Below are 9,564 nucleotides of genomic sequence, written 5' to 3' on the forward strand. Positions count from 1 at the left end.
GGCCAAAAGAAAGAGTAAATGTCAGCAGTAAATATGAATGATATAGTGAGGTAATACAAAGAACTTTGAAGTGAGAGAGGTAAGGTTGCCTACTATACTGGACTTCTGTTTTGGCTGCCTGCCATCCAATCACCCTTTTCAAGGAAGATTGCTCCTTCCCTACTCTCAGTCCATATGTTTATGGTATAGTTAATTCCACCCCAAACTCCAAGGGTCAACTTCTGACCCCAGGCATGACCATTAAAGCATCACCTTCCCTTGGTCACAGTGATTAGTTCTAGAATGGACCCATGACCTACTCATCAGTGAGATGCAATGATTCTTTTGTGAGAACAATTAGAAGAGAGGCAGTCCATGTTTTAGCTATACTTTAGCCCAGATGGATAGCTCCAGTGGTCTTGTACCACAAAGGGAAAGAAAGCCTGTCTCTGAATGGAGCCAACAGTCTGTAGCTACCATGTCTGAGGCCAGACTTTTCAGCTACGTGAGCGAAAAAATTATCTTTCCTTAAGCTGAAATTGACTGCTTAGCTATAAAATCAATCTATAATACATATAATCAGACCTTGGTAAAGTTACTTTGAAAAATTTTATTTAATTGATCCCAAGTCACCTGGCTCTTTAGGGGGTTGGTCAGTCAAGGAAGCCATATGTTCAGTGGGGACACAGGTTTTAGAGCCAGACATTCATGGAGCTGATTCTGGCTTCTTAACCTTTCTAAGTGTTAGTTTCTTCGTTTGTTAAATGTAGATAACAATAGTGTCATGTAATTTTTTTTTCATGTCTGAGGGCAGATTCTGTGAGCACAAAATAAAAGACTACTTACAAGAGCTTAGGTTTTAAGTTAATATTTAATTTATTAATTTAAAACTCAATACCTAGGTTTATGTCTTAAAATTCAGTTCATAAGTATACTATTCTATCTGTAAGTCTATTATATATATCTATTATATAGATTTACAGATAGAATAGTATACTTATAAACTGAACTTATATAAAATAATAATTCAGTTTAAGGGGATCTTTTATAATTGTTCAAGTAACTCAGGTAGAACTATCTAAACTCTTAAACAGTCTCACTTATAAGCTTATACAATGTAATTATATTAGAATTTTAAACTGAATTTGTAAATTTTTATATTCTTTTTTCATTCTGTACCTGTCATATGCCTAATCAATCAAGTTCCATCCCTGAGGAGGCAGGACTAGATTGCAGCTCTGACTCTGATGGACAGAGCAGCATGTGGAGGCTTGCATGGTGAATTTTAGCTCCAGAATGACTGCAGGAATAAGTAAAGAATCCTGTGAGGACCCACAGACCCTCTGAAGGAAGTGAACTTCTCCTGCAAGACCTGGGAGACACCCCAAATACTGTGAGTACCCAAACTGCGGAAGTGGGAAAGGGAGATCCTCCGCCCCTGAACACACACCACCACCAGGGAAACTGAAGGTCTAGTTTTTGGGAGAAGATTTCGACCTTACCTGGAGCTGAGTCAATTTAGAAAGCCAAGTGAAATACAGGGGTAGAGGAAGCAGTGGGAAAGGCCCTGGGAGCTTGCTGAGTCCCTAAGCAGGCCATTGCTGCCTGGCATCACAGGGCTCGTTTGAGAGGGTGGCCAGAGGTGCAGAGAAAATGCCACAGAGAGAAGAAAGTCTCCAGATGAACTGTGTAACAATTTGAGCTAGTTGAGGAGCCTCCTGATTAGAACTTGGGGGAGGGTGTGAATCCTGTGTGCAGACTCCACAGGTGCGGGAAGAACTAAAGCCCTTTTCTTTTGCAGCTGGGAGGCAGGTAGCCTGGGGCAAGTTCTCAGCCCTGCTTACCCACTGCCTGGAAACAGACTCGGTGCTATTAGCAGGGGCATAGTGGGAATGAGACTGGCCCTTTGGATTGTGTGGGAGCTGGGTGAGGCTTGTGACTGCCAGCTTTCCCCCGCTTCCCTGACAACCTGTGTGACTCAGCAGAGGCAGCCATAATCCTCCTAGGAACATAACTCCATTGACCTGGGAACCTCACTCCCATCCCCCACAGAAGCCGCAGCAAGACCCACCCAAGGAGAGTCTGAGCTCAGACATCCCTAGCCCTGCCCGCACCTGGTGGTCCTTCCCTACCCACCTTGATAGCTGAAGACAAAGGACATATACTTTTGAGAGTTCCAGGGCCCCATCCACCACCAGTTTCTCTTCATACTACCACAGCAGATGCTCTCTGGAAAGCACCACCTCCCAGCAGAAGGCCAGCCAGCAAAAAAATAGAGCATTAAACCACAAAAGCTAAGAACCCTCATAGAGTCCATTTCACCACCCTGCCACCTCCACTGGAACAGGAGCTGGTATCCACAGCTGAGAGAACCATAGATGGTTCACATCACAGGACTCTGTGAAGACAACCCCCAGTATTACCACAGAGCCTGGTAGACTTGCTGGGTGGCTAGACCCAGAAGAGAGATGACAATCACTACAGCTCGGCTCTCAGGAAGCCACATCCATAGGGAAGGGGGGAGAGTACTACATCAAAGGAACACCCCATCAGACAAAAGAATCTGAACAACTGCCTCCAGCCCTAGACCTTCACTTTGACAGAGCCTACCCAAATGAGAAGGAACCAGAAAAGCAACCCTGGTAATATGATAAAACAAGGCTCTTAAACACCCCCCAAAAGTCACACTAGCTCACCAGCAATGAATCCTAACCAAGAAGAAATCCCTGATTTACCTGAAAAAGTATTCAGCAGGTTTATTAAGCTAATCAGGGAGGCACCAGAGAAAGGTGAAGCCCCATGCAAGGAAATCCAAAAAAACGATAAAGAAGTGAAGAGAGAAATATTCAAGAAAATAGATAGCATAAAGAAAAAACAATCAAAACTTCAGGAAACATTGGACACACTTAGAGAAATGCAAAATGCTCTGGAAAGTCTCAGCAATATAATTGAACAAGTAGAAGAAAGAAATTCAGAGCTCAAAGACAAGGTCTTCAAATTAACCCAGTCCAACAAAGACAAAGAAAAAAGAACAAGAAAACATGAACAAAGCCTTCAAGAAGTCTGGGATTATGTTAAATGACCAAACCTAAGAATAGTCGGTGTTCCTGAAGAAGAAGAGAAATCTAAAAGTTTGGAAAACATATTTGGGGGAATAATCAAGGAAAACTTCCCCAGCCTTGCTAGAGACCTAGACATCCAAATACAAGAAGTGCAAAGAACACCTGGGAAGTTCATTGCAAAAAGATCATCACCTAGGCACATTGTCATCAGGTTATCTAAAATTAAGACAAAGGAAAAATTCCTAACAGCTGTGAGACAAAAGCACCAGGTAACCTATAAAGGAAAACCTATCAGATTAGCAGCAGATTTCTCAGCAGAAGCCCTATAAGCTAGAAGGGATTGAGGCCCTATCTTCAGCCTCCTCAAACAAAACAATTATCAGCCAAGAATTTTGTATCCAGCAAAACTAAGCTCCATATAGAAGGAAAGATACAGTCTTTTTCAGACAAACAAATGCTGAGAGAATTCATCACTGCCAAGCCACCACTACAAGAACTGCTCAAAGGGGCTTTAAATCTTGAAACAAATCCTGGAAACACATGAAAACAAAACCTCTTTAAAGCATAAATCTCATAGGACCTATAAAACAACAACAACAACAAAAAACATCAAGGTACACAGGCAACAAATAGCATGATGAATGGAATTGTACCTCACATCTCAATACTAACATTGAATGTAAAAGGCCTAAATGCTCCACTTAAAAGATACAGAACTGCAGAATGGATAAGAATTCACCGACTAATTATCTGCTGCCTTCAAGAGACTCACCTAACACATAAGGATTCATATAAACTTAAAGTAAAAGGGTGGAAAAAGGCATTTCATGCAAATGGACACCAAAAGTGAGTGGGGATAGCTATTCCTATATCAGACAAAACAAACTTTAAAGCAACAGCAGTTTAAAAAGACAGAGACATTATATAATGGTAAAAAGCCTTATCCAACAGGAAAATATCACAATTCTAAACATATATGCAGCTAACACTGGGGCTCCCAAATTTATAAAACAATTACTAATAGACTTAAGAAATGAGATAGACACCAACACAATAATAGTAGAGGACTTCAATACTCCACTGACAGCACTAGATAGGTCATCAAGACAGAAAGTCAATAAAGAAACAATGAATTTAAACTATACCTTGGAACAAATGGACTTAACAGATATATACAGAATATTCCATCCAACAACCCCAGAATATACATCCTATTCAACGGTGCATGGAACTTTCTCCAAGATAGACCGTATGATAGGCCACAAAAGGAGCCTCAATAAATTTAAGAAAATTGAAATTATATTAAGCACTCTCTCAGACCACAGTGGAATAAAACTGGAAATCATCTCCTAAAGAAACCTTCAAAACCATGCAAATACATTGAAATTAAATAAACTACTCCTGAATGATCACTGGGTCAAAAACAAAATCAAGATTGAAATTTAAAAATTCTTTTAACTTAACAACAATAATGACACAACCTATTAAAACCTCTGGGATACAGCAAAGGCAGTGCTAAGAGAAAAGTTCATAGCCCTAAACGCCTACCTCAAAAAGACTGAAAGAGCACAAACTGACATTCTAAAGTCACACTTCAAGGAACTAGAGAAACAAGAACAAACCAAACGCAAATCCAGCAGAAGAAAGGAAATAACCAAGATCAGAGAAGAACTAAATGAAATTGAAATGAAAAAAATACAAAAGGTAAATGAAACAAGAAGCTGGTTCCTTGAAAAGATAAATAAAATTGATAGACCATTAGCAAGATTAACCAAGAAAAGAAGAGAGAAAATCCAAATAACCTCAATAAGAAATGAAATGGGAGATATTCCAACTGACACCACAGAAACACAAAAGATCATTCAAGGCTACTATAATCACCTTTGTGCACATAAACTAGAAAATCTAGAAGAAATGGATAAATTCCTGGAAAAATACAACCCGCCTAGCTTAAATCAGGAAGAATTAGATACCCTGAACAGACCAATAACAAGCAGTGAGATTAAAGTGGTAATTAGAAAGTTACCAACAAATAAAAAGTACAGGACCAGACAAATTCACAGCAGAATTCTACCACACATTCAAAGAAGAATTGGTACCAATCCTTTTGACACTATTCCACAAGATAGAGAAAGAGGGAACCCTCCCTAATTCGTTCTATGAAGCCAGTGTCACCCTAATACCAAAACCAGGGAAGGACATAACCAAAAAAGAAAACAGCAGGCTGATATCCCTGATTAACTTAGATGCTAAAATCCTTAACAAAATACTAGCTAACCAAATCCAACAACATATCAAAAAGATAATCCACCATGATCAAGTGGGTTTCATACCAGGGATGCAAGGATGGCTTAACATGGGCAAGCCAATAAATGTGATACATCACATAAACAGAATTAAAAACAAAAATCACATGATCATCTCAATAGAGACAGAAAAAGCATTCGACAAAATCCATCATCCATTTGTGATTAAAACTCTCAGCAAAATCATCATACAAGGGACATACCTCAATGTAATAAAAACCATCTATGGCAAACCCACAGCCAACATAAGACTGAATGGGGAAAAGTTGAAAGCATTCCATCTGAGAATTGGAACAAGACAAGGATGCCCACTCTCACTATTTCTCTTCAACATAGTACTGGAAGTCCTAGCCAGAACAACCAGACAAGAGAAAGAAATAAAGGGCATCCAAATCGGTAAAGAGGAAGTCAAACTGTCACCGTTTGCTGACAATATGATTGTTTACCTCGAAAACCCTAAAGACCCCTCCAGAAAGCTCCTCGAACTGATCAAAGAATTCAGCAAAGTTTCCGGATACAAGATTAATATACACAAATCAGTAGCTCTTCTATACACCAACAGCAACCAAGCAGAGAACCAAATCAAGAACTCAACCCCTTTTACAATAGCTACAAAAATAAATAAATAAATAAAATACTTAGGAATATATCTAACCAATGAAGCAAAAGACCTCTACAAGGAAAATACAAACACTGCTGAAAGAAATCATAGATAACACAAACAAATGGAAATATATCCCATGCTCATGGATGGGTAGAATAAATATTGTGAAAATGACCATACTGCCAAAAGCAATCTACAAATTCAATGCAATTGCCTTCAAAATACCACCATCATTCTTCACAGAATTATAAAAAAATTCTAAAATTCATATGGAACCAATAAAGAGCCCACATAGCCAAAGCAAGACTAAGCAAAAAGAACAAATCTGGAGGCATCACACTACCTGATTTCAAACTATACTATAAGGCCATAGTCACCAAAACAGCATAGTACTAGTATAAAAATAGGCACATAGACCAATGGAACAGAATAGAGAACCCAAAAATAAACCAAATACTTACAGCCAACTGATCTTCAACAAAGCAAATAAAAACATAAAGTGGGGAAGGGACACCCTTTTCAACACATGGCACCGGGATAATTGGCTAGCCACAAGTAGGAGAATGAAACTGGATCCTCATCTCTCACCTTAAACCAAAATCAACCCACGAAGGATTAAGGACTTAAATCTAAGACCTGACTCTAGAAAAATACTAGAAGATAACACTGGAAAAACCCTTCTAGACATTGGCTTAAGGATTTCATGACCAAGAACCCAAAAGCAAATGCAATAAAAACAAAGATAAATAGCTGGAACTTAATTAAACTAACGAGCTTTTGCATGGCAAAAGGAACAGTCAGTAGAATAAACAGACAACCCACAGAGTGGGAAAAAATCTTCACAATTTATGCATTTGACAAAGGACTAATATCCAGAATCTACAATGAACTCAAACAAATCAGCAAGAAATAAAACAAACAATCCCATCAAAAAGTGGGCTAAGGACATGAATAGATAATTCTCAAAAGAAGATATACAGATATCCAACAAACATATGAAAAAATGCTCGACATCACTAATGATCAGGGTAATGCAAATCAAAACCACAAGGTGATATCACCCTACTCCTGCAAGAATGGCCACAATCAAAAAATAAAAAACAGTAGATGTTGGCATGGATGAGATGATCAGGGAGCATTTCTACACTGCTAGTGGGAATGTAAACTAGTACAACCACTATGGAAAACAGTATGAAGACTTCTTAAGGAACTAAAAGTAGAACTACCATTTGATCCAGCAATCCCACTACTGGGTAAGTCAATATAAGAAGTCATTATATGAAAAAGATACTTGCACACACATGTTTATAGCAGCACAATTCGCAATTGCAAAGTCGTGGAACAAACCCAAATGCCCATCAATTGATGAGTGAATGAAGAAACTGTGGCATATGTATGCAATGGAATACTACTCACCCATGAAAAGGAATGAATTAACAGCATTTGCAGTGACGTGGATGAGATTGGAGACTGTTCTTCTAAGTGAAGTAACTTAGGAATGGAAAACCAAACATTGTATGTTCTCACTGATATGTGGGAACTAAGCTGTGAGAATGCAAAGGCATAAGAATGACACAATGGGCTAGGTGCGGTGGCTCACGCCTGTAATCCCAGCACTTTGGGAGGTCTTGGCAGGTGGATCATGAGGTCAGGAAATCGAGACCATCCTGGCTAACACGGTGAAACCGCAACTCTACTAAAAATACAAAAAATTAGCCAGGCATGGTGGCGGGCGCCTGTAGTCCCAGCTACTCAGGAGGCTGAGGCAGGAGAATGGTGTGAACCTGGGAGGCGGAGCTTGCAGTGAGCGGATATTGTGCCACTGCACTCCAGCCTGGGTGACAGAGCAAGACTCCATCTCAAAAAAAAAAAAAAAAAAAAAAAAAGAATGATACAATGGACTTTGGGGACTTGGGGAGAAGGGTGGGAGGGGGCGAGGGATAAAAGACTACAAATAGGGTGCAGTGTATACTGCTCAGGTGATGGGTGCACCAAAATCCCACAAATCACCATTAAAGAACTTACTCATGTAACCAAACACCACCTGTACCTCAATAACCTGTGGAAAATTTTTTAAAATAAATATAAATTTAAAAAGAAAACAAAAATTTTCCATCCCTGATAAGCAAATCCTTCCCAAGTGCTCAACTAAAAATTATTATGTATATTAAACATGTAAATCTATTAGGTCTAATTGTCAAATATTTCAATACTGTTTATAACCCTAATTAAATTTACATACACCTCACAGGTCTAATTGATCAAATTAAGCTAATCTATTGGATTCTTCAATATGACATATTATATTAAAATTGCACTTTAAGTACCATACTCCCCCACACATGAACTTATTATAAACATAAAATTATTAACATAATAGGTTTGATTTATTTATCATCTCTATTTTTAATTCTAGCCTTTTCAGGTTTGAAAAGCCACTTACTCACTGAGTTCTAGCATCTCCAGGGAGTTCGGATTACTAGGTCAAGAATTGACAACCATGATAGAGTTACCATCTCAGGGGGCCAAGTTGAGGTGACTGGCTCAACAGTTCACGGCTGTGAGATAGTTACCTTGTCAGGAAAACTGGGGTTGACATCTTAAACAAGTTGAAGCTATAGAGTTGACAATTTATTAACACAATAAGGTCATTATCGGTTAGAGATTTGACATTGGGGAACAGGATCTGAACTTTGCAGGCTTCCAGAATGATTCTACCTGAGCTACATGTGGATACAGTGAGTCCTTTTTGTAGTCACCATGACAACAGGGGACTTCTAGTTCATATCCTTCTACTGGATTCAAATTACACCCTTCTGTAATTCATCTGGTCAAAGTTTGCAACCTCACTCAGGTTGCAAGAATAGAAACTTCTACCACAATTTGAGTAGATACGTGAGCCTCTTAAGAATTTTTTTTTTTTTTTTGAGACAAAGTCTCACTCTGTCGCCCAGGCTGGAATGCTTTCAGCTCAGAGCAACCTCCATCTCCTGGGTTCAAGTGATTCTTCTGCCTCAGCCTCCCGAGTAGTTGGGATTACATGTGCATGCCATCCAACTCAGTTAATTTTTGTATTTTTAGTAGAGATGGGGTCTCACCATGTTGGCCAGTCTGGTCTCGATCTCCTGACCTCAGGTGATCCGCCCGCCTCGGCCTTCCACAGGGCTAGCATTACAGGCATGAGTCACTGTGCCTGGCCATCTTATGATATTTTAATGTACTTGTTTTTTAACAACTACATGCGTGACCTTTCCACCCATCTCCCAAAATTCTGCTGTAATTGGTCTGGCTAAAGCCTAGGCATCAGGATTTTTCAAGTCTCCTCTGGTGGCTCTAATATACAGCCAAGGTTGAGAATCACTGATATGCCTTCTCCTTCAGCCGTAAAGACATATTAATTTTATTCCACCAGAGCTTGAATACCTCTCATACCTCTTTGTCTGCCACGAAATTGTGTTGATCACAGTAAGTTATAATATGGGATAGTGGTTGAAACTTCAGGCCCTAGAAACAAACTGTTTAGGTTTGATCTTGAGTGAATTTCTTACCTTCTCTGTGCCTTAGTGTTACTAATTGTAAAATGGGAATAATAATTGTGCTATCATAAACAATA

This window comes from Gorilla gorilla, chromosome 1 (assembly GCF_029281585.2).
Source record: "Gorilla gorilla gorilla isolate KB3781 chromosome 1, NHGRI_mGorGor1-v2.1_pri, whole genome shotgun sequence".
Taxonomy (NCBI): Eukaryota; Metazoa; Chordata; class Mammalia; order Primates; family Hominidae; genus Gorilla; species Gorilla gorilla.